The sequence below is a fragment of the Lathamus discolor genome, chromosome 1 (assembly GCF_037157495.1).
Source record: "Lathamus discolor isolate bLatDis1 chromosome 1, bLatDis1.hap1, whole genome shotgun sequence".
Classification (NCBI taxonomy): Eukaryota; Metazoa; Chordata; class Aves; order Psittaciformes; family Psittacidae; genus Lathamus; species Lathamus discolor.
In genome coordinates this window covers 127,187,414-127,213,181 of record NC_088884.1, presented here as the reverse complement: position 1 = coordinate 127,213,181, position 25,768 = coordinate 127,187,414, and the positions used below count along the sequence as shown (strand labels likewise).

At 37.7% G+C, this 25,768-nt stretch overlaps 2 long non-coding RNA genes across 20 annotated transcripts in view; one reads left to right on the top strand and one right to left on the bottom strand.

Moving 5' to 3' along the window:
* Positions 1–9,124, bottom strand: part of LOC136021986 (uncharacterized) — a 62,419-nt gene extending 53,295 nt beyond the window's left edge. For 9 of the 17 annotated variants that reach the window (XR_010615976.1, XR_010615972.1, XR_010615955.1 and 6 more), the window contains exons 1-3: positions 9,008–9,124; positions 8,072–8,147; positions 2,665–2,728 (exon numbers count right to left, since the gene is read on the bottom strand). This is a non-coding gene — a long non-coding RNA (uncharacterized LOC136021986). Of the gene's footprint in view, positions 1–936; positions 1,032–2,664; positions 2,729–8,071; positions 8,148–9,007 lie in introns of all 17 variants that reach the window. The other 8 variants (XR_010615965.1, XR_010615967.1, XR_010615962.1 and 5 more) reach the window with 3 other exon arrangements.
* Positions 9,125–10,452: 1,328 nt separating this feature from the next.
* On the top strand, positions 10,453–14,487 carry LOC136022019 (uncharacterized). Of its 3 annotated transcripts, XR_010615983.1 has the most exons (3): positions 10,453–11,769; positions 11,863–12,011; positions 14,342–14,487. It is a non-coding gene; the product is annotated as an uncharacterized LOC136022019 (long non-coding RNA). The 3 variants fall into 3 exon arrangements; XR_010615978.1 differs by having other exon boundaries at positions 10,453–12,011; XR_010615979.1 differs by having other exon boundaries at positions 10,453–12,011; positions 12,761–14,487.
* Positions 14,488–25,768: the final 11,281 nt, after the last annotated feature.

The window sequence follows — 25,768 nt, the reverse complement described above, 5'->3', positions numbered from 1 at the left end:
TACCACATGAGTTAGACTATTAATTTGTATCCCTCCAGTACAAAAAGCAACAGCTTAATGTCAGGTCAAATTTATAATTCAAACTGAGAGGGACAGTAAATAAGGAAAGTTATGCTCATACTCTGAAGGGGACAGTAAACAGGAAGAGAACAGGTCAAGTAAAAATATATAAGATGCAAAAAGGTAAAACCTAAAACATCTTTAAAATAAGTAACTTAACCCTACGGTTTATGTGGAAGATCATTATTATGAACTGGACGAAACTTAAATGCTCTCTGACTCTTATACAGACAGTCTCAGAAACTGAGAGGATAAAAAAAAAAAAGGATCTTCAGAGCAAAAATTAACCTTAATGAAAAATATTTAATTTCTTTCAAGCAGTCACCCTTTAAGCAGTTATTTATTCAGCTCTTTTTATTCTTCCACAAGCTCTATGCTAATTAACTGCTGGCATCTGCTGGGCAAACCTTACATACTATTGCCACTACAGAGGCAGAATTAATTTCTTGCTACTGAACTGCACTTTTTCAGCTTTCACTTTCATCATAGGGTTCCTAGCCCTCTTGTTTTCACATAGAAGAGAGGCCACACAGGACAGGAAGATCATCTGGTGACTGCTCTGATATCTAGCCCAGGATTTTTGGATGGTTTAAGGCTCTAAATTTAGCCTCATGAAGCAGAAAATTACTGTAGTGACAACCCCGAAGAATGCAAAATACCTATTAAATCTCTTACATATCACCCTGATCTTGCCACTGCCTTCTCTGTATCTTTCCTTTGGACCACCTTAAACACAAGCATTTCAGCAGTGAACTACACTCCAGCTGCACAAAAACACAACTGCACCTCTTCAGCAGTCACCAAGAACATATTTGCTTAAGACATTACCCATTTCACTGACTTCAGACAAACTGTAAGGACAGTCTATTAGCTCACATGATGCTCCACTCTGCACAAGTGGCTCCAGGTATCTCAGTAGAAGTTTTATCTTTTCAGTGTGAGTTTTTCCTAGCAGCCACAATCATGAGAAACTAAAGAAAGAAGAATAGGAAATAAGGCTCTCAGTTACTCAGTTTGAACCCTCCACTATAGGACATGAGACTAAGCACACTTCTGCTTGCTTGCAAAAAAAAAAAAAGCACAAAGAGAACTTTGAGCGCACTTTCCCACAGCTGCAAACAAAACCTACAGAAGAGAAGAGGAAATAAAGATATTTTTGGAACATAGGAATGTAACACTCTTCAGAAAAATAGCTGTATTTCAGCTCATCTAGCCATTCTTATTTACATAAATGACAACATTTCAGAATCCTGTACAGTGTCTGACCTTGAAGGCATATTTCTGCAATTAAGACCGCAAAAAAATTAACCTCACATACACAAGTTCTGCATTTCTCAAGAAAGACCCACAGATGGGCAGAGAATACTGAAATCTCTGCAACTTATTCTGGAACAGCTCTTACAAAAGTGAATCAGCTTCCTTGTACAAAATCCTTCTGGCAATTTCACTTCAAACAGATATAGTGTTCCTTTATGGAGCTTTGTTTCTGCTCTGCATTTGTAAGGCTTTTTAAATACACTGCCCTCAGCAATGCTTACAAATTAGCTGACACTTATCAAAACTATTGCTGTTGTTTTGATTTAGGAGAGTTACTTTGCTTCCAAGGAGAGTTTCTTAGAACATTTGACCATGAAAATATGTTAGGAGTATAAATTAAAATATTACAGGGTGCCAACAAAGATCTGTGGGCTCTGTTTGACAGACACAGGGACTAAAAACATATTGGACTTTTTTAAATGAATTTTCAATTAATGATAATTTGAAAAGCAATCACAGTTGTTTAAATAAACTAAATGTGTTTAATTTCTGTAAATTTCAAGCCTTGGTGCTACATTTACAACAAAATATTTTTGTTCTTAAATTAAATGGAACTTCAGCCCTGAAGCATTAGTCATTCTGCAGAAATATCTGTATGTAAAACAATATTTGAAAATGCACACTCAGCTTCATGGAAATTCTTAGATCCCATCAACTTCAGTGAGACTGAAACCAGCGTACAAGTCAACAGAATCAGATGCTACCTCTGCGCTATAGACAAAAAGATGTGAGAGAGCATACAGCAGTGAGGCATTAACTGCATATAGGTCCTAAAGGTGTGGAGCTTTCCTGCTTTGCCAGATCTTCCTGTGAGGACTAAGCATTTCGGACAGCACTTATAGTCAGGGAAGGCAAGAACTATGTAAGAATCCCCAGAGAAAAAAGCTGGAATTCTCTGACTGCCTCCAACTCCTTCTGCATGACATGGCTCTCTGCCTTCTGGAGAAAAGCAGCTTGTTAGCTCTCTTAGTCTTAGGTCTTCACTTCCAGCTTCCCTTAAATTCTGGGTACCCAGAGAAACATTCAGTTAAAAATAATTTTTGGTGTACCAAACTTCAGAAAACTGAAGTTCCTCTCCAAATGTACTGGGCCACAGCTTCTGACCTGCACACCTTTAAAAAAAATTTAAATGTGTTAACTTGTATGGACTTGGGCACTAATAAACAGTAAACCCTGCTCCAGAGCATGTGACAAACCATCAAGTTTCGCTAATGGCAGTTGAAAATACACATAAATTGAGATCTCATGTTCAATTTCTAAACGAAATGGCAAATGTACCACAAATACCTTTTCCCTTGTCTCCAGGGACCGGTGACTGAATCCCAAGTTCTGGAAGCCAACAAACAACATTCTAGAAGAAATGAAAAGAGAAAGTAAAAACTGTCATAAAATGAGACTATAGTCACAGGTGCAGTTTAGCACAAATCTGCCTAAAAAGACTCCAGCACTATAGTATACCAATCATTCTAAATTTTTAATATTTATAGGTATCTAATTAAGGTGGCTTGCTATCAACCAAGTAGGAAATTTTATGCTAGCAGAGGTATCCTCAATGAATATGAATACTTAACACTCAGTGGTATTGCACTCTGGAGTATACATGGACTATACACTCCATACACTCTGGAGTATACACTTCTATAAGATGGCAAATAACAATAATCATCATGACTACCCTTTCTTGGAACTCAGCTACCTCTGTAACACTAAAACTTTGATGAAAGATCTAACCTGAAAATTCACAGTGACTGGTTTCTAATTATTTACCTTTTTCCCTTGCACACTAGTATTTTTTTGTAAATTTAAGTCTCAGAGTGTGTGAACACGCCTCTAATCATCCACAAAGCAACTTACTCCATTGGATCCTGGATCCTCAATGTTTGCTTGATATTCAAAATCAGTTTTTGTAGCTGATCAGAAATTCTAACAGTGGTACAGGAGTTGCAGCCTGAGTCCCAAAGCAGAAATGCAAATTACAGCAATACAGAAGGAATGCATTTTGATTTAGCATGCATTCTTGTCTGACTGAAACTCTGAGACTGAAATATAACCAATATGAATGGATTTCTAAAGCCTACTCTAATTTGTCAACTGATTAGCAATTCATGCATTTTGATCAAGTTTTCACTCTCTAGTAATTCTTTAAAGCATATCATTGAAAGTGAGCTGCATAAGAAGCTGAGACAGATTCAAACTAATTCAGTAGCTTTGTTTATAGGGCAGCTGCCAAGATTTGAGTCACAAAGTCAGCCTGTGACATGCCCGCTTGTATAACTTGTATTCTTTGGCAGTATTTGAGGGTTTTGCATATCTGTTGTTTGATACATAACTCCACTCACATATCACAAAAATGAAATGGAGTGATAAATTTGTGTTAAATTAGTTTTAAAACTGTACTCATTAAATCGAGCACCCCTGCACCGCCTTTCTACTTAGTGGCCAATGAAAGGGGAAAAACCTGAAGCTGGTAAAAAGCAAACTCTTGCCATATATCACTCTTTTGATTAAAAGAAAAGCACTAAAATCCACCAGGATCCTGCATCTTGTCTGATAGCAGAAGTTGGTAGATATACTAAAATAACAAAATCAATTCATCACAAGTATCACTGGCTTTAGCAAGCTGCATACCAACAGCCACCTCTGTGCAGAGAGAAACCGCATTCTACCTGTCTTGCGCATTCTTTCCAAGTACTTAGCTGAATTAGGAAAAAGACAGGGGAAAGGGTGATAAACTTCAAGCATGTTTGTTTGCTTTTTAAGCCAAAGTTGGAAGTAATACCAAAGTACTTGGACTCCAACATTCAGAGATCTGTTCCACTATTTTCCTGCAGATTTCATACGTCGGGGAGTTGTTTCCTAACTAAATGGCTCAAGATCAAAAAAGAAAAAAGTTTTGAGAGTTGATTTGCTTTGCTTCCTTTAATATCTAGCAAATGGTTGTTAGGCTTTTTAAACCATCACCTTATAGTTTCATAGACAGCATGTCAGTTCTGGATTAAAAGAGTTTCTAGTCACCAACTGTTACTTTTTCCTTCCTAAAACAGGGGTTTATTTAGTGGAACAACCAACTCTTATCAATCTGATGACTTTGGCATCCTCCTTAGGTGGTATAATACAATCCAATTTCATATCAGATTTTAAAGCTTGTCATAGCTTGCTTAGCTGTTCCTATTTATCTTTCTCTGGAAAAGAGAGGAAATGCTTTGTTTGCTTTCTTGTCTTATTTTGCCTTTGAGGATTCCAGTAGGCCAGTTTGAAATCCAGAATATTAATTAGCTTGTATACCATTATGTCTACATGATCTGGAGGAAACAGATTTTTCTGGGTTTCCTGCTCTAAATGATGTGGGTTAGAGTCAGATAGAACATTTGATAGTTGAGGACTGGGGCCTCCCTATGTACAATCAGTTCTTCCTTACCTAGTAAAGCATTGTTTTTAATTTCATGTGCTGTTAGTGCCAGGCTGAACTTTTAAAATCTTTTAAAGATATTTTTAAAATATTTTTAAAATATTTTATTTTCAAAATACAAATTATATTATTTTTAATATATTTGAGCCCTCTACACCTGCAGTTTCATGTCTTTACACTTTGAGGTAGGGTGTCCAATGGTCAAGGATGAGAAGGGGTAGTAGTCATTAAGGAGGTATCTAACATTTCAAAGGGCTTCCTAAGCAGCGATACACTCCTACATTAAGGAAACTGCAGACTTGACAGATTGGAATGAAGTAGTATAACCTAACCTGAATGCCTATATACTCTCCAATATCAACTTTGCCCAGGAGATCTAGGGACATTATTGTGCCTGCCTGCCTTTCCCTTTCTTGGCCTATGTACTGGCAGGAATCGATCAGCTAACCCGGAGTATGCAACAAGTACATCCTTGGCTGGTCTTAATTCTATGGTGTGAAAATCATGGCAAAAACAGAGCTGCAAGCTTAGAAAGAAAGCAGTGAATATAGATTGAAATGCTGCAGCATTTTCTGAGACAATATTTTTTGGCTTTGCCAAAGCAGACAGTTTTCAAGATGGAACGCAAATTAAATAGGATTACTTTAGTAAGGCAGGCTTCCTCACATAAAAAGACCAAATTCTTTATTAGTAAAATATTCTTATATCTCTGATTTCTCTTTAATCTTTTATTTCTCAGAAGATGCTGTTGGCTGTGCTAGCATCATGTTCAAAAGGCTTTTAATATTTTTAAACATTAAAGGGAAAATTAAGAGTTTCACTTTATCCAAAAGATAAAAAATGCTTCATATATGGAAGATTATTTTCAGTGATAAACACAATCCTGATTTATTTTTTATTTTTTGGTCTATTTGAGACTAGGGGTGCTAGAAGCATTTACATTATTTTTCTTGGCAGGTAGGGAAGCTCAAGGCAAAACACTTCCATTTCAGAGATAATTTGTGCTGTGACATCATTTCCAGCATTACTTGCTTCGGCTCATATCATTTATTCTTAAGAATCTGTGACCTGTTTGGAACTGAAACTCACTTTGATCTGCGTAACTAAGTGCTGTGACTACCCTACTGTGTAGGTGTAGAAATTCTATTTTTTAACTGATACTCAAATATGATTTCTATTCTCTCATGAACACTAGCTGTCATACATTTATCATACTGCATTGCAAACAGATTAGGCTTCAAGGTACAACATATTTTAGAAGGAAATGAAATATATGTTAGAAGGAAAGAAGGTTGGAGAAAGAGTTGAAAAATATTTCATTCCATTAATATTTTAAAACACCTATGTAACAAAGCACACCTTATCTTCCTTACTCTCTTGTAAACACTTAAAGTAGCCAGGCAGGTTATTGAAGGTCACATTGTATTATTATTCAGAAAAAAGGCTGAATTGCAATGTTTCTGCTATCATATGTGCAAATACGTAGTAACAACCATGTGACCCATACCACAAATTGTGTAATTCATAAGTTTTTGAAAAAAGAAACATACTTTAGATAGCTCCATGTGTTTGGTTATTGGTTTGGGCTTTCTTTTTTCCAGCTTACATCTAATAACTTTTAACTATACAGGCTCCATGAGAAAAAATGGAACAAATGTATTCTGCCTTCTGTTTCTTGTGTAAAACAGGAGTAACACAAGTAAGGTTACTGAAAAGCTACAACTTTGGTGGTCATGGTTAAATGCACAGATAGGGCTGAAATTTAGGATGGCAGGTAAAAAGGGAAAAGCGAATCAAGAACCTGACCCTGTTCCTTCACTGCCAGATGTTCATCATGGTCACATTACAGGCTTTCTCAATGAGCTGTTCCTGTAAACAAGCCAGCTGCTGATAAAGTGGCAAAAATAATGCAAGAGCTTCTCCACAGTCTTTTGTACCTCACAACATGTGTGACTCAGATTTCAGAAGGCTGAGCCAGTTCATACAACCAGGGAGCACCAGCATCAGCACTAGGGATCATGGAGGCACGAGGAGCCCACATCCTGACCACGCAGGAAGATATTTATAAGTATATGACCAGGCTTGCATGTTTGGCTTTTCTTTCTTACACTTGGCCTGAGGAGAAAAGCCTACTGGATTTACTTTTAATAATATTTAATTTCCAAACCACAAAGGGTGCTTGCCAATGTAGAGCTGTTGGATTTTGGGGGGAATTAAATGGTATGTTTATAGTTTTCTCTATTTGCCTTCAGGTTTTTCCTCTGACTTAGCTGTCTGCTGCTAGTTGTTATAAAAAATTCTTCAATTTCTCTGCACTTGTATGATTTGAATCATATGATTCCATGTATCCTTGGTTTCCAAACAGTCTGTGATTTCTGGCATGCTATGAAACCATTTTCTAATAAATATGACCATCCTGTCTCTCACTAGAAACCTTGCACCAGCCAATGCTACAGAAGAATATGAAAGGTCTATGGACCAAACACCAAGAGAAAAACATTGCAAGTAAAATGTCTTGTGAAATTCCTACTTCCTTGGGCATTTCTATGTGAAATTTATTCCCAGCAGAAATAGTACAGCATAAAATCAGTAGCCTTAATTTAGGTAAAAAAGTTTGATGCAGAAAAAGTACATTCATTACAAGACCCGACTTCCTGCTACAAGGTTTGCAGGCACTGCCTTGTGTGTGTGTATGTGTTTATGTGACACTTGCCATGTGTGTGTGTATGTGTTTAAAGACAGGTAAAACTGATGAAGTACTAAGTGGCTGACAGGCAGAGGCAGACTGCCCTTTCTTTTGGCTTCACCCAACAAGCTCTTCTCAGTAAGAGACAGAACAAGAACATGAAAAATGGGGCAGGTAATTTTGAATGACATACCTTCTCCTCTTCTTTGCTAGACCACACACAAGCGCATCTTTCATTCAGGAGTTTTTTGGAGTCCTTTACTCTGTCCTTGGTCTACCAAACCCCTGACCTCGATCCTAAATCTTTTTCTCAAACTACCCACACTGAAGAAAAGGAATTCTCAAAAGCTAACAATATCCAGCAGCTTCTGGATGGGATTAGCAAAGGGAGTTAGAAATTAAAGCAGAAAACAAAGACTGAATAACGAAGATCTCAAGAAATAAACCTGAAATTCCAAGTAACAGAAAAAAATGCAATAGAAATATTACACAATGTTTTCTGTTTTCATCTCTTACTCAGCTCTTGTTTGGACATAGCCCCTAAACATTTACATGACTAATACTGCAGCAAAACCAAAAATCTTTCTCAAAACACTTACCAAGAACCTCCCCCTCAAAAATACAGCTTTTGCTGAATAGGGGTTACGGAGATGAGCCTTTTCTAGGAAAAGCAGCCTAAAGGAAAAAAACAATGTTTTTCACAGGTATCATGATGAAACTTGCAGTGATGATTTTACACTCCTTTGGCAAGTTTCTCAAAGGTAGCATCTTGGGCTAGTTTGGAACTCCCCACTGCTTCCAATAAGACCTTCAATATCTGAACTTAAATTTACATTATAAGAGCTAGTAATAGTCAATCTTGACTTAAGGCTGTGTTGTAAGCTACTTTATCTTCTTTTAACATCAAGACCTCAATTACATTTTCCCCATAGAACCTGATAGCGTTAAAGTTCCAGTATCCTGTCACTAAAAATTAATGAAAAATATGCATAAAATTTGCCACTATTTTCTTTTAAAACCTATTTAGAATGATGAAAATAATTGACATGAAATATCACAAATGTAAGTTTTGAAACTTTTCCTTTCAACAAGTCCAAGTATATTGTTTTTAATTTAAATGCTTCAGCTTCAGTATTGTTTCCCTTGAGACAAAATTTGCCAACTTTTGTTTATATTCTGATCAACACAATGTCTAACCACTAATGAAATTAAATATGCATTATTTAATTTGCTTGCATGCTTTCCTCCAGAGTCCACTGTATGATTTCTGGAATGCTGATTACTTCATACTTTTTCTTTGCACTATCTATAATCCTGCTGGGGATCCAGAAAGAGATAAATAAATAAAATTGAATAAATTATAGAAAGCTCACTCTTGCAATCATCACATTCTGCATTGCTATCTTATGTTTTACTACAATTACCATCCTCACATTACTGAAGCATATTCTTTATTTTATATGCCTGATTGTGCCATAAAGAATTATTGCAATATATAGGGGAGGACCTGAAACAAGGAGACATTAAAGTCCTACCTTCAAGAAGTCTATGAGATTTTACTATTTTCTTGAATGGAGATATTTTGTATAGCAAGATTCATATGGGCACTTGATATCCATGGGGCATTGAAACAAACTTCTGGGTAGCCCTTTAACCACCTGTCCTTTTTAAAGGAAACTGCTGCGCTTTGTATCTAGCAAACATTTAATTAGTGGAGGAAAGAAAAACAACCTTTTCTTTGGGAAACACTAAAAAAGTAAACAACCTGCAAGACTACCACAAACCCCAACGCCTTTCCCAGATACCACACAGACAACTATTTCACTCCAAGTGTGGTAATTTCATATTCTAGGAGCTTTGATTTCTAGATTGAAAGAGTTCCTGTAATGTGCAAACTCTGCTTATCTCACCAAAACTTCATTTCTGTTTGTTCCGGAAGCTGCTTGCATGAATCTAAAATGAAAGCAATTGGTTTCCCCTCAGGGTGTAGTACAAACAAAGATGTGGAGAAGAATTAATTTAAATGCTGAATAAATAGTAAAGAGAGAATATTTGCAGATAAAATTTAGTCTTTTCAAAACAGGAAAAATCAGTGAACTGCTGGTAAGATGCACCTGGAAAGTGAGATGGCCACTAAGCAATAAGTATGCATTTTTTGCTGAATACTATACCAGTTTGAATTTGCAAAAATTAACTGTGAAATACAACATGAAAAACATGGAGTTGAGTCAAAAACCCACTAGCAAGATACTTAGCTCAACTTCAGCACCAAAAAATCAGTTGTTATAAGGAATATATTTACAGAGGGATTAAAGAGTATGTATATAATATACAAACATAAATGCTAATAAAGTCTCCTGAGAAAGCAGTGAAAGTTCTGTTGGTTGAACTCTAAATAAAAGCTGAAAATTACCTATTAATCATAGAAAATAACACACCTAAAGATAAACACATACACTATGCATATAGAGATAAACATATACACTATTTGATCTGTATTGAAGAAGAAGGTAAAGTTCTGGAGAGTAAATTGTTTTGATTTATTATCTCAACAGGGTTAATTTGTTTCATATACATGGTGTTTGTCTCCAGTTTTTAATCAGTCTAGACAGTTCATTATTAAAATGCCTACAGCTTGTGCATGTACTTCTGGATGTTGACGTAATGGAAACAGAAAGAGTTTTTCTAAGCAATTCTGTGAACGTATTGTTCAAGGCTTAAGAGCAGTATACCACGTTGTTTGACTGTTAAGAAAGGAAGTTCTGTTAAGAAGTTAAGTAATTACATCTCAGAAGCTGGTCTATTAGTGGTAGCATCCTAAAAAAAAAAAATTAACAGTTAAGAGTTTTTAATTCATATACAAACAAAAGTCATTCATCCTTCCAAAAGCTTTTGCTGTGCCCAAACACTGGGGTACTTCCATCCTTTTGCTCAGACATGTATATGACCTTTCAGTGTCTCCCACACACCACACCTGCAATCACCAGACTTACTTCTTTTTTTTTCTTTTCCTATAGTTAAAAAGGATCCAGGAGGAAAATTACTTCCTGTGTTTGTGGCCACAAGTCACAATAGCTCTGAGCTATGTTCCTAATAACATATTTTATCTGTCACAATCTTGGATTTCTTTTGTTTGCTGTGCTTTCTGGGAACACTTTTGTATAATAATTATTCTAATTTTTTTCCTTTTTTGCTTCCACATTAAAAAAAAAAAAAAAAGAGTAAGAATAATTAATTTACTTTGTGAGAAGCAAACCAAATAAACTCGGAAAATCTATTCATTTCAGTCACTGTAAACAGGGCAGGTCCTGAACCCCAGAACTGACTACAGTCAGGCAGATGACATACGTTGGAACATTCTGTAGCTGGTTACAGTCTTTGGGTGTTTTTTTAAAGAGGAGAAAAGGATCAAAATTGTTATGAAATCCCAACAATTGGGACAGCACAGTCTTTTTTTTATTCCTTCTGCCTATAGGGTAAGAAAAGAAAACTCAGTTAAAAAGTTCATATCTGAAATGCATGCAGCTTCTCTTGCATGTTTTACAAAGTACTTCTCTGGCACATAGACTTTTCAGTTAGTCTTTTTGGGTTTCTTTTGTCCATTTAAAGTAAAAGTAATGTACAGTGAAAATACTTCCCTCTGCTTTGTGTAAACAGTTAATGTATTACAGAGTACACAGAAACTATCAAACTGATAGTAGTCCCTATCACTGTCAGAAGAAAGCAGGCAGCAGGAACAACATATCCCTATCCTGGAAAGCTGTTTCCACTACCTGACACTCATTCCTGACTAGAAGATACCCATCCTGAAAATAACTGCAAAAACCAAGAATAATATTGCTACCTCTACAAAGGCTCAGCCTGTTCTTTATTCCTTTAGCTTTGATGCTACATAAAAATTCTTGACCTTTTGGTGTATTTCCAAAAAAACATCTCATTTCTCCATCACAGCCCAAGATCCCATCTCTTGCTCAATTCTATTGCCTAATGATAGAAGACCGTTCTTTTTCCCAGCCAAGACACACACACTTCTAATGCAAGATTGCCGATGGTAGTAAACAGAAACAGCTCGTACAAGGTTTCTACTCTACAACCACCCTCAAGCTCTGTCAATGAGGTTTGAATTATGCAGTGTGCTTGGCCACCATTAAAATTCAGGATAAAGTATTACACAACTTTCTACAGAAATGTACTAGCAATATCAAAGCAGTTTCCCTTATATTATCTACTTTAACAGTAACTCCCTACAGGACTTCAGTGAACCTAGTCCTGCTTCTCAGAACAACATCATAAATTGGTAAAGTCATTCTGACCTTCCTAAAATGCCTCTAATTTTTAAGGCATCCTGTGAAACCAGTCTAAAGAATGATTTCTTTTTTTTTTTCCACAGCTCTGATAGTCTCTTTACCTTTCAGAAGTCATATCTTCTTCAAAGTAATTTCAAATGTGAATTGAAAAACAAGATGGAAAAAGCACCTTTTTTCAATATGAATGTTGAATGTTACCACTGGTCAAACTGAAAAGAAAATTCAGCATAAAGTAAGTTTAAAGAAGCTTTATAATAATATCATCCTTTGTAAATTCATTTAAATTTCTCCATCAAAAGCTTCAAAAATGTTATTCTCTGACAACTGAGGTCACAAAAGTAAAATTCCTTGTGAAAAAAAATACATAGTTTCTAAAGATAATGAAAAGTTATAATGAAAATATGTTTTTGTATTGAGTGGGAATTAAGTGGCCTAGAAGGATTTAGATGAAACTTGGGAGTGACTTTTTGTTTTGCAGTTCACCTTAATACCAGCTTCTGTTCCTCTTGTTGCCAGGTATTATCACATCAGATAATTAGAGCACTAGTTTAGGATCCAAAGGTAACTTTTTTCTTTATCTTTGGCATCCAGTCCTTCTATGCCATTCAAAAAACCTCAAAACACTAGACAGACCTGCTGGGTTAGATCATCCAGCATACCTCAATACAGGCTGCTCTTTATAGAAAGGACTCGATGTAGTTTGTTCTAGAAAATCCACCATGTTGGAATTTCCACAGTTTCTATCAAATGTCTCTTTCTTCATAATTTCACTCTTACGAAGCTTTCACATGTTCAAGTCCCAATTTTATTTTACAGATTTCATCCTGTTGCATTGGCTACTAGTTCAGTGGATTATACTAAATAATTCCTCTTATTATTTGTACCTGAACATGAAAAACATAAGCAAGTACAAGCTGATGTTTGTTTTCTTTTTTATCTGTTGTTTTTCTTTCACTCTTCTGACCTAATAATCAATATCAGGACAGAGATGAAGGCCACGTTGCAGCTGAGTGCGAAAGAGGGACAGTGAAGACAGAGGCCACCAAGTGCTCACAGAGTAAAGAGAAATAGCTCACAGTTATGAGATACACTGGGAGCCAGCACAGAGATGCAAACTTCCAAAATAACTTGCACTGCCAAATATTCTGTTTAATAAATAATTAGTAACTAACTAATCTACTTTAAATTTCCAAATGAAAAACAACGGGAAGACTTATTACACAACAGAAAAATAATGTTTACATTATTTTCATGTAGCAATATCATTTTATGTCCAGTGTGCATGCAGAGTTAGATTAACAAAAATAGACCATATCAAAAGAAATTGAACAAAACTGTTCAGTCTCCGGATGTTGGATATCTGCATTATTTTCTCCGTAATTATTTTGATTAATTCAGGATCCCCGCAAAGGAGAGTCTTACTATGAATCACCTTGAGTTTGGCTGGCTTTCTCAAGGCCACAGGAATGTTCCTACTTCAAAATGTACACTTAATTTGAAAGAATCAATCAACTGTTTAGAGTAGAACAAAAATGCAATAGACTCCACCTGCTTGAGAGCTCAGTACTAAACTGTCTTGTAGTTTTTTGATTATTTCTCTAGCTTACTAAGAACTTGAAATAGCTTCAACATAAAGACAACTTTCCATCTTTTTCTTCTGTTCTTCTTTCCCTTTTCTCACCCCATGTTCAAAAGTATGAACTGCTTTGTACACGTGGGTATTGCTAACTGTTGTCTAATAAATATTCAGGAATCCTAAACTAATTACATTTTTTCCCACTAAATTATTCAAGCTGCAACTTTTCCAGAAAAGAAGGTTTCTACTATTACACAGAAGTGTAAGGGTAACTTGCAAACCCCATTATTTCCAGAACATGAATGGGTTAAATTTTAATGTGTTATGAGGGAGGCCAGTACTGCAGAGCAATCTAGTCATCCCACAATGAAAAGGAACACCACATTGCAACACAAAGGTCTCTGAACAGCCTGTACAGTTGTTCGTTGATATCACGTCAATGCTAATTAAATAAAGTTGACACAACTTTTGTAAGAAGGTATGGAGAAAGATGTCTCAACTTGGGAAAACTTGCATAGTTTTCTTAAGTAACACTGAGTTTTAGGAAGTATGTGATTTATATAATGCTTACCAGTTCTACCAGGGAAAGAGAAAAATAATATGTGCATATACTCAAATGTGAAATGAAAGTTAATCTACCTGAATGCTGCAGCAGTAGTATGTACTAAATTAGTAGTGTGAGGAAAAAAAAACCCACAAAGTATTTGTACAAAGTAATTCAGTTTCCAAAGTAGAAAGATCCCTAGTGCCTGTGGTGGATAGAAATTCACTAAGATTACATACATTATTACAATAATACAAATCTCTTTTAGAGAAGTGTTGCCAGATGGGACATAACTAGTCAGGTTCCTTACCGATTTAACAAAACCTGCAACACAAAAGCATTAAGAAAATATAGTAATCACTTCACTGATCACAAAAGTATGTTTTACATTTTTATGAAACAAAATAATGTTTACATGCTCTTAACTCCATCTCTTTTTCAGACAATTCCATTGTGCAATCTTATGTAGTAGCTACCCATACAGTGTCACCTGAATGTTTTCCTTGCAAGCAGATTCCTCACTTGAAGCCAAGGATAATCCACTTTTGAATATGTAAGAAGGATGGATCAATAAACTCTTCACATGCAGCACAGTACTCCTGAGCTCATTAAGAGAAAGTTGACAAAATTTTGGAGCAAGGCAACTTACTGTCGTGGGTTACCCCCTGCAGGCAGCCAAGCTGCACCCAGCCTCTCACTCACTCCCTCTACAGTGGATTAGGGGAGAGAATCAGTAGGGTAAAAGTGTGAAAACTCCTAGGTTGACATAAAGACATTTTAATAGATAAAATGAAAGCTGCAGGCACAAGCAAAGAAAAATAAGGAATTTACTCATTACTTAATGTTGGCAGGCAGGTGTTCAGCCATCTCCAGGAAAGCAGGGCTCTATCATGTGTAATGGTTACTTAAGAAGATAAACGCCATCACTCCAAATGTCCCCTCTTCCTCCTCCTTCCCCCAGCTTTTATTGCTGAGCACAAGCTTCATATGGTATGGAATATCCCTTTGGTCAGTTAGGGCCAGCTGTCTCAGCCATTTTTGTGACCTGGCAGGGCAGTGAGAAAAACAGAAAAGGCCTTGACACTGTAAGCACTGCTCAGCAACAATAAAAACACCCCTGCATCAAAACTGGTCACAGGTACAAAATGTAGCACCATACAAACTAGTGTGAAGAAAATTAACTCTATCCCAGCCAAAACCAGTATGCTCACACACACAAAAGTAATCAGAACAAATAAAATATTTTAACAAGATGTAGGTCAAATATGTAATCAGAGTCAGCTCAGCCCAATATATAAACCAGACTGTTAGAGACCATGAGAAGAGAAAAACTTTAAAAGGAAGGGTGGAGGAAGTCCCTCTGAAAACACTATCTACTCCGCATTTTCCCCTTAAGTAAAACATTATAAAATGCTACGGGCAGATGTGTACTTAACAGTCTTTCTTCTGAAAGGAATTTTTCCTGTGAAAGCAGGGTTATACAGACACAAACCAAACAACACCTGTTTGGTTTTAAGCCAACTAAGGTTTTAAGCCAATCATTTCTCGAAAAGGAGGAATTTAGTAAACATTCAACAGCGCACACACTGAATTTGAGATAGCTGAGCACTGAAAGAGATGACAAATTGCAAAAGTACACCTGAATTTACAGATACAAAGGTGTTTTCCCCATGGTATAGGAGAGTTCTGTTCAAAAACACAAATAGGAAAGCTGAATAAAATGTTTGACAGTTGTTTGTGTGAATGATGGCCTCAAAACATCTACACAGTCAGTGAAAAGCCTTTAATGCTGAAGACGAATTGCAATGAAAATTACATCATTTTTTCTTGATAAAAAAAAGAATGAAAAACACATCTTGAAAGCATGTCTCAAAAAAATCAATTTTACAGTAACACATATGGGAGGAGTGTATGAGTGTTAAGAAAAGTGCCTGACAACTTTTTCTGGAAATGTTTGTGAAGTAGGTCTTGGCTCACTTAACACCTGATACTGGAAAAGAAAATCAATACCTAATTTAAAAAATCAAGGACACAAACGCGGTCAGTAAAAGTATCCTTGGTGCTTTCTTTCCCGTTTCTCCCTTTAAAAGTAACATAACTTAACATAAGTTTATGCAATTAAACTATTTTGTCTGGACAAAGGAAGAGCATTGGCCACCACAGGCACTGCACAGACAACAAAAGTAGCAGTTGTATGTGCATTAAATATACCAGGAAAAGAATGACAGTTTATGACACATCAAGCTAGCTTCTACTTTGAGCAACATGCAGGGAGGCACAAAATCCCTGCGGGCAGGTGTATCATGCTGGATACCGATTGGAGTGTATCATGATACTCTCAAGTCTGATCTGATCTCTCTCTTTCCATTGACCATATAAAACGCAAACATCTACAACAACTAAAATGTATAAAAGCTCTCTTACAAGTGGACACACCAGCAAGGAAGTCCAAGACATTGTCTGACGGCTGGGTAAAATAAGTGGCACACCATTGCCCACCTAAAGCAAATGAGTTTGTGAGCTGGAAGCACATGGGAAAACAGCCAGGTACAGCTCAGTACTGAATTGTGAAGAAGGCTTGAAGCAGTAGGGGTTCAGAGTGACTGTCACAGCAGGCAGAGTAGCATGAGATCCCAGTTAAAATGATTTGGCAGATATGCAAAAACTACTGCAAGCTGGAGGAACAAACGCATCTACTCTATGGAGAGTAAGTTCATTCTCCTGACCAGTGAATCTACTTCAAAGTTTCCTTCCTGTTATCTGAGTCATTTGCCACTTTAAACACTATAAGTTATGCAAAAAATGTGCAAAAGTCCATGAGACCTGATGAAATCCATCTGTGGGTCTGGAAAGAGCTGGCAAATGAAGTTAAGCCACTGACCATCATATTTGAAAAAACACAGCAGTCAGGTGAAGTTCCTGACAACTGGAAAAAGGGAAATATAACCCCCATTTTCAAGAAGGGGAAAATGGGAGACACAGAGAAGTACAGACCAGTCAGTCTCATCTCTGTGCCTGGCAAAATCTTGGAGCAGATTCTCCTGGAAACCATGCCAAGGTACATGAAAACCCAGGTGCTTGGTGACAGCCAGCATGGCTTCAGCAAGGGGAAATCCTGCCTGACCAATTTGGTGGCCTTCTATGATGGAGCTACGGAACTGATGGACAGGGGTAGAGCAGTTGATGTCATCTACCTGGACTTGTGCAGAGCATTCGACACTGTCCCACGCGACATCCTTGTCTCTAAATTGGAGAGACATCAATTTGATGGATGGACCACTTGGTGGATAAAGAACTGGCTGGATGGCCGCACACAAACAGTTGTGGTCAATGCTCAATGTCCAACTGGTGTCCCTCAGAGGCCAGTGTTGGGATTGGTCTTATTCAACATCTTAGTCAGGGACATGGAGAGTGGGTTAGAGTGTGCCCTCAGCAAGTTTGCTGATGACACCAAGCTGTGTAGTTCAGTTGACATGCTGGAGGGAAGGGATGGCATCCAGAGGGACCTTGACATGCTTGAGAGGTGGGCCAATGCCAGCCTCATGGAGTTCAACAAACTGAAGTGCAAGGTTCTACACCTGGGTTGGGGCAATCCCAGGCACACTTAAAGGTTGGGTGGAGAAGGACTTGGGGTGTTGGTTGATGAGAAACTGAACATGAGCCTGCTTCAGTGTGCGCTTGGTGGTCAGAAAGCCAACCATATCCTGGGCTGCATCAAAAGGAGCATGACCAGCAGGTCAAAGTAGGTGATCCTGACCCTCTACTTTGCTCTCATGAGACCTCACCTGGAGTATTTCATGCAGTTCTGGTGTCCTCAACATAAAAAGGACATGGAACTGTTGGAACAAGTCCAGAGGAGGGCCACGAGGATGATCAGGGGACTGGAGCACCTCCCGTATGAAGACAGGCTGAGAAAGTCGGGGCTGTTCAGCCTGGAGATGAGAAGGCTGCATGAAGACCTCATAGCAGCCTTCCAGTATCTGAAGGGGGACTACAAGGATACCAGGGAGGGACTCTTCATTAGGGACTTTAGCACAAGAAAAGGGATAATGGGTCTAAACTTAAACAGTGGAAGTTTAGGTTAGATATAAGGAAGAAGTTCTTTACTGTGAGGCTGGTGAGGCACTGGAACGGGTTGCCCAAGTAGGTGGTAAATGCTCCATCCCTGGCAGTGTTCGAGACCAGGCTGGACAGAGTCTTGAGTGACATGGTTTAGTGCGATGTGTCCCTGCCCATGGCAGGGGGTTTGGAACTTCAGGTCCTTTCCAACCCTCACCATTCTATGATTGCATAAAATTAAGCATATATTCTATTGATAAAATGCACCTCACATACAGTAATTCAAGGAAATACCCAGCAAATCTCAAGCGTAAAGAAACACCACTAAGGACTGGGGAAAAAAGTCAGCTGCTGTAGCAAAACCAGTGAAACTTGTTGCTGAATCCTGGTACTAGAGAGTGCTGATACCAACAGCAGTGACAACTCAGTGTGCACCTACTAAGTCATTGCTTACTGAGCTGCTGCTGGTATGACATTCTCAGTTCCTCGTGTTACTTCCCCATTAACTACATCAAGTACTGATACACTGCAAACAACTCTGAAAATATCTATTACTGTTTATTAGCAGCTTCTCTTTATTTCAAAGGATGAATCACCTCTTGGCTCTTCAAAACTCTGAGTTAATCTTAGCCACTCCTTCACTGACTCATAGTCACTAGTATTATTATTATTATGGGGACTCCAGTGAGATACTACAGTCCATATTACTAGTGCCATAACACATATCTGATTCATCCCAAACAACATATTGCCAGCGAGCACAGTGTGACCCCAGGATGTATGGGACAATGGAAACATAAGATCAGAAATCTGAAATGTTTTTGTTAAAGGATTAGCAACTAGACAAGGCAATTGACAGCTCTCAGCAATACACTGCTGCTCGAGTGATGCAAATTGAATTAGAAGGTAAAAGAGCCCTACAAAGTCCCAAGGAAACAGAGAAGGAAATCATTCACTTGCAGGCAGGGCATCATCGACTGTAAGCTTCCCTATTTGTGCTCTTGCCTCAAGAAAAAAAAAAGGGGGAAGTGCACTCTGACTCCTAGGGACCATTTTCATTCAGGATTCTCCAGAATCTTGAAGAACCTATTATAAATGTGTGTATACCTGGCAAGCTCTCCACTAAAGGGTGTTGCTATAAGCCTACCAATTATATATGATAGGTGCTTACAGTAAGATCTAGAGCAAGTCATGACTGTCAGGGCTCCATGTCTTTACAACCCTAGAATTACCTTACTAGAAACACATAAGATAAAAGGTGCTATTCCTTAGATCTATTTGTTAAATACCCTTTGCTAAGGATTTCGGAGACAATCGGTAACAATGCAGTAGCATGATCCCTTAATGGACTATTTAGCTTCAGGTTACAAATAATCCTGCTGTAACTCCCATCAGTACAAAGTCTGTATCCAGCTCATGGGTAATACAGCCGCAACTCCTACCAAGCTCTATAGCAAATCAGTAATATGGTCACTGCCTCCACACTAAATCAGCCTCCCACTCCTTTGGAGCAGTTTTTTTGGTTTGTCTTTCAAGTGATGTTTCCCTTTCCTGTTCTTCCCATTAGCTTTTGCCACTAGGAAACTGAATAGGAGAATAATCCACAGGTACATCAATACATAAGATGGGGAGGTAATCTTAAGTAAGCATACTCCTGAGCTTGCTCAGACTGCAATGTACAGACCGCTTGGGAGTGTTATTCTAATTGAATAATCTGAATGTAAAAAGCAACAAAATAAAAAAAATTAATCTCATTCTATTTTTATTGTACATGGAGTTGAGAAGGACAAGACAGAAGAAATAACTACTCTTCGTAATAAAAATATACTTTTTCCTTCTTCTCATACCTCCCTTTAGTAAATGAAATATCAAAAAAATTTGCTTACTGAATTTAACATAAAGTGGGATTACCAGACAGGATGGTTCACCTACACTATTACACTCAATATTCACAATCATAGTTACCATAGAGGATAAACCTAATTACTAGTAATCAGCCTTCTTCTGTCACAGTCAAAACCAGACTGAATTTTACTTTATTTTATTCTAAGAAATTACCTTAATTGAGTCTGATGGCCTGTTCTCTCAAGGTCATCGAATCCAGCCATTAACCTAGCACTGCCAAGTCTACCACAAAACCATGTCTACCACTACACAACCTTAAATACCTCAGCGGATGGTGACTCAACCACTTCCCTGGGCAGCCTCTTCCAATATTTAAGAACCATTCTGGAGAAAAAAAAATAATAAATAAATAAAAAAAAAATTCCTAAGATCCAGTCTAGACCTCTCCTGGCAAAACTTCAGGCCTTTACCTCATGTTGTATCGCTTGTTACTTGGAAAAAGGGACCAACGCTCACCTCACTACAATCTCCTTTTAAGTAGTTCTAAAGAGCAGCAAGATCCCCCCCTAAGCCTCCTTTTCTCCAGGCTAAACAACCCCAGTTCCTTCAGCCATTCCTCATAAGACTTGTGCTCCAGACCCTTCACAAGCTCATTGCCCATCTTTGAACTTGCTCCAGCACCTCAATGTCTTTCTTGTAGTGAAGGACCCAGAACTGAACACAATATTTGAGCAGCCTCACCTGTGCCAAGTATAGGGGGATGATCACTTCTCTAGTCCCGATGACCACACTATTTCTGATACAAGCCAGGATGCTATTGGCCTTCTTTGCCATCTGGGCACAAGCTGGCTCACATTCAGCTGGCTGTTGACCAACAAACATGGGTCCTTTTCCACTGGGCAGCTTTCCAGCCACTCTTACCCCAAGCCTGTAGCATTGCATAGGGTGTTGTGACCCAAGTGCAGGACCTGGCACTTAGCCTTGTTGAGTTACAGTTTGTCTCAGCGTGTTCAGACCCCTCTGCAGAGCCTTCCTACCCTCAAACAGATCAACACTCCCAATCAACTCAGTGTCATCTGCAAACTTACTAAGGGTACACTTGATCCCCTCATCTGGATCATTGATAAAGATATTAAACAGAACTGGCCCCAGTACTGAGCCCCGGGGAACACCGCTTGTGACTGGCCACCAACTGGATTTAACTCCATTCACCACCACTCCTTGGGCTTGGCCATCCAGCCAGATCATTACCCAGGGAAGGGTATACACATCCAAGCCATGAGCAGCCAGTTTCTCCAAGAGAATGCTGTTGGAATTACTGTTAAAGGCTTTACTAAACTTTATGTAGAAAACATCCGCAGCCTTTCCCTCATCCACTAAACAGGTCACCTAGTCATAGAAGCAGATCAGGTTAGTCAAGCAGGACCTGTCTTTCCTAAACCCATGTTGACTGGGCCTGATCACCTGGTTGTCCTGTTGTCCTGTACATGCCATATAATGACACTCAAGCTGATCTGCTCTATAACCTTTCCTGTCATCGAGGACAGGCTGACAGGCCTGTAGCTCCTCAGATCCTCCCTCCACCTCTTCTTTCAGACCATGCAGAATTTGAATAAAGCAAATCAGTATTTACTTCACTCCACCTACTTTACCAACCTTCAGATTTAATATTAAAGAAAAACTATTTTTCATCTTTTACCTTTTCCATCTAACTGTACTAAGCTAAGATAAATCTGTCCAGTAAAACCAAGCAAGAACTGGGTGACCTTGATGATGGATCTGTAACAATTGTGCTATATAGATAGTTATGGTTTTACTGACAAGACATTCACTTTATGTGACTCTTGTAAGTTACAAAACACATCACTATCACCATTAGATAAGAAAGGACAGCTTTAAATTTGATTAAAATTCAGTAGCCTATTTTAGCACACAACTATGCAGGGTTTGCACTTGAGCACTCCATGAAGTACTGACACCAATGTGATGAAGTAGTGTGCTCAGCAGAGCAAATTGAGCACAGAGCAGGCTTGCACTGAGGTCGCTAAGTAATTGACACACTTGTGACTCAGCTTCAAGTCTGGGCTTTCATTGACCCAATAAACCAAACGAGGCAAATTGCTTTCAAGAAAAAAAAAGTAATCTATTTTGAAGGCAGTCAGATAAGTCATTTCCCACACAAAGCTGATATCTATTTTTTCATCTTCAAAATGCTGAGGAATAATAGAAAATCTGTCAGGATTAATTTTTATATACAATAATGAAGGTCAAACTTCTCTGGGCCATTTTTCTGTGTAAACAGTTTGCTCTGAAGAATAAAATAATCCTATCTCCAACTTCCATCTGCTTTTTGAATATAAAAATCTGCCCCTTTTAAAAGTTTTTACTGAGCAATGCGAGTTACCTTATTTTCCACTGTATTCCTCCAGTCCCAATTCCAATTTAATTCCTCCTGTATTTAACTTAAATAAGCAAATTGTTTTCACTGGCTTACTAACACTGGAATGCAAGGTATATGATATCTGCCATGCCTGGTGTGTCATGCTTGGCTTGGCTAACAATTTTCAACCAATTAAACGCAATGTGGGTTTGTTATCTTTAAGTATCTTTGATTGTAAATTCCTCAGGGCACTGACTGAGACCTCAACAAGGTACTGAAATCTGCTAAACAAACATCAGTAGTTAACCTGTACAGTAAGTTTCCATGACTTCACTGATTGCCAAACACTTTTCACTACAATAATTGCCAGCCAACTATGGAAGTTCCTGAACATCCTATCAGCTTCAGAAGCCAACATAAATTTAAGCAGTATATTGAAATTGTTCAATAACCTGGGTAACATAACACAAATCCTACTAGGCACCAAAATAGGAAACATATTTGAACCAAATCCTGATTATTTGGATTAACCAAGCATTCTTTGTTAGCTATTTTCCATATACCAGCAAGATGTTCTTTCCATTGTATCTCAGCACACTTATGGAGACACATAACACAGACAACAGCTGCAACATTAATCAGTAACTTACCTGTGTAAAGCACTAAAAGCCTCAACATTTCCCTGAAAACCATACAGATTGGGCTCTGCCAACCAGATAATAAATAGGCCAAAAGAACAAAGCTAAACTGGTTAGTCCTCCAAGACTGTAGCACAAGTATTGCGCTCTGCTACAACACAACACAGTATTTGATACAGATAAACAGCATTACATTTTAAATGGTGATAATAGATAGTTCCTTCTTACTGAAGCTCCCCCTTATTTTTTTCCCCACTTTCCTATGGCTGCAGTCAAATCAAGTTGTAGGAAACATGTTTTCACATTCTGGCTTTTCATTACTGCTATACTAACTTTAGAGCAAAACAGATTACCAATGAACTAATGGGATTTAAAAGCCCAGATGCATTTGTTACACTGTCAAATTGTATTCTGTAGCAGTCATTTGGTTCCCATCCATTCTTAAAAAAAAAAAAAAAAAACCAAAAAACAAATGACCAAAACCAACCAAACCAAACCCCAAGAAACTTTCTATCACTTCTTCATCAATGACAATTCTACAGATTGGAATCAAGAGAAATAATACACTAGAGATTCAATATGCTCCTAATGCCCTATTTGGGCAAGGCACGCTGACCATGGTTTGACCTTTATCCTTTTGTAGCTGTATGTTTGCCTTTTCAGGTACTTGGGAACACAGGTGGGAGAGCACATTTTAATCCAAGTCAAGAAAATCAAATAACTCACATATTACAACTGAGCTCACTTAACTGAAATGTCTCAAGCACTGTGTGCAAAAGCCAGCTGGAGCACATATTATTGGACAATTTTTATTATACTGATTAGATTATTTATACTGATTAGAGAGACATATCACTGAATGTGGTATGCAGAAATTCTTAGATGTCAGAAGGTTTATGTAAGATTATTTTATGTAAGATTAATGTAAGGTAATGGAGGTTTTCTCCTTTTTGAGAGAAAGGCAAAAAAAATAAATCATGAAATCTAGTTTAACTTTAGAAACTTTTCCTGCCATTTATTGATCACTGACATGTACAGAAGAGCATTTATAGTTCAATTTCCAAAACACACTCTACAGTCACATTTATTGGTTGGCAAACGTTTAACCTCCAGTCTCTCTGCCTCTCCACCTTCCTTCTTTTAAAGTGCTTTCACTTCTATCTCTTACCATGACACCATTAATATAGGCAGAAACAACTCAACCCCACAAGCATAGTAAAAAACTCGAACAACATGCAAGGAATATCTGTATATAACAGTTTCTATTATTTAAGAGCATAATCCTGCCTTGCTTCTAAACTTGTAACACAGACAGTAGTAAATAACCAGATTGAATGCATTATTAGGCCTCTAAGAATTGCATAGATTAACAGGTATCTAAAGAAAGGACCACAGGTGTATAAACATAGAAATCATGACTGCACAATAATGCACAGAAGTCTGTTTTCAAATAGTCAGTCCAATTCAGACAAAAAGTAGCATTAACTATCCCCTTTGAAAAAACCTATTTTATCAGTCCAACAGTGATATTTTCAAAATATATTGCCCCTTTTCTACATTTGTAAGACACGACAACACAGTTGCTGACTGCTTATGATTAGTAGAAGTTCTCTTAACATTTTCCAAAGAACTGAGTTAATGCAACCACATTTAATTTGAAGCCTTATATTCTAACAAATTATCCTTTTGACTGGAAAAATAATTTCTCTTTTCCACTTTAAGATAAATAACCACATTATTAGTATCAAATACACATTGTATTACAGTAATTTATTACTTTATGATGCAGAAAGTAAGCTAGAAAATTTCTTTCAAGTGCTTAAGCATGATATTGCAAAATATTCTAGATACAAATGTTTTCAGAGTCCTTCATTTTCTTTTGAATGTTTGCACCGCTTTTGTACAAATTAAAACACTCAGATGTCATGAACAAAGTAACAAGCACAAAAAGCTAACATCCTTTGGTCGTAAGAAAACATGGTTATTCCTTATTTTTTCTACTGGACAGTCTTAAAAAAAAAAAAGGAAAGAAAAAATGTCTGGCAGAACATACATTAACATAGAATCATAGAATGGTTTGGGTTGGAAAGGACCTCAAGATCATCTAGTTCCAACGCCCCTGCTACGGGCAGGGACAACTTGCACTAAAACATCCCACCCAAGGCTTCATCCAACCTGGCCTTGAACACTGCCAGGGATGGAGCATTTATCACTTCCCTGGACAAGCTGTTCCAGTGCCTCACCACCCTTACAGTAAAGAACTTCTTCCTTATACCTAACCTGAACTTCCCCTGTTTAAATTTAAACCCAATCACCCTTGTCCTATCACTACAATCCCTGATGAACATCTTATAATATCAAAAATGGCACATGGGTCTGAAAAATAAGGTCTTTGGATGCCTCTCGGCTCTATTTAAAACATACTTATCTGCATTATAAAAGCTCTGGTTTGGAATTCGTAGATTTTTACACGGCTAGATTATCCCAGCACTGGTTTGGTTTTCTGCAAGACAGTTTGGTTTAAACTCAGAAAAGCTAAAACGTGCACCTACACCGCCATCTCGTGGTGCAGTTTTTGCATTGATTGAACTCTGCTGGAACAAGCACCATAACAAAGGGAAATTTCTTTCAGTACGCTGCTCTTGCTTATTAAACATGTAAAAGTTGTTTAAAAAGGCCAGTATCACTGAGCAGAATTCATGGCCATACTGGAACCAGCTCTTACTGCGAATATGAAGGAAGCACCTGTATAACAAGTTCTCCATCACCCTTCACAGTTTAAAACACACTTCCTCCCACCTGCAACTTGTAAGAACCACAACATATGTATTTTTCACTCAGGTCTTATAAGCAACCATTATTCATTTACAATTAGGGTTATATCAGGAAGTCATCAAAAGGAGTAGACCTTGTGTAATTCTCTGTTTACCAGAATTTCTTGATACCA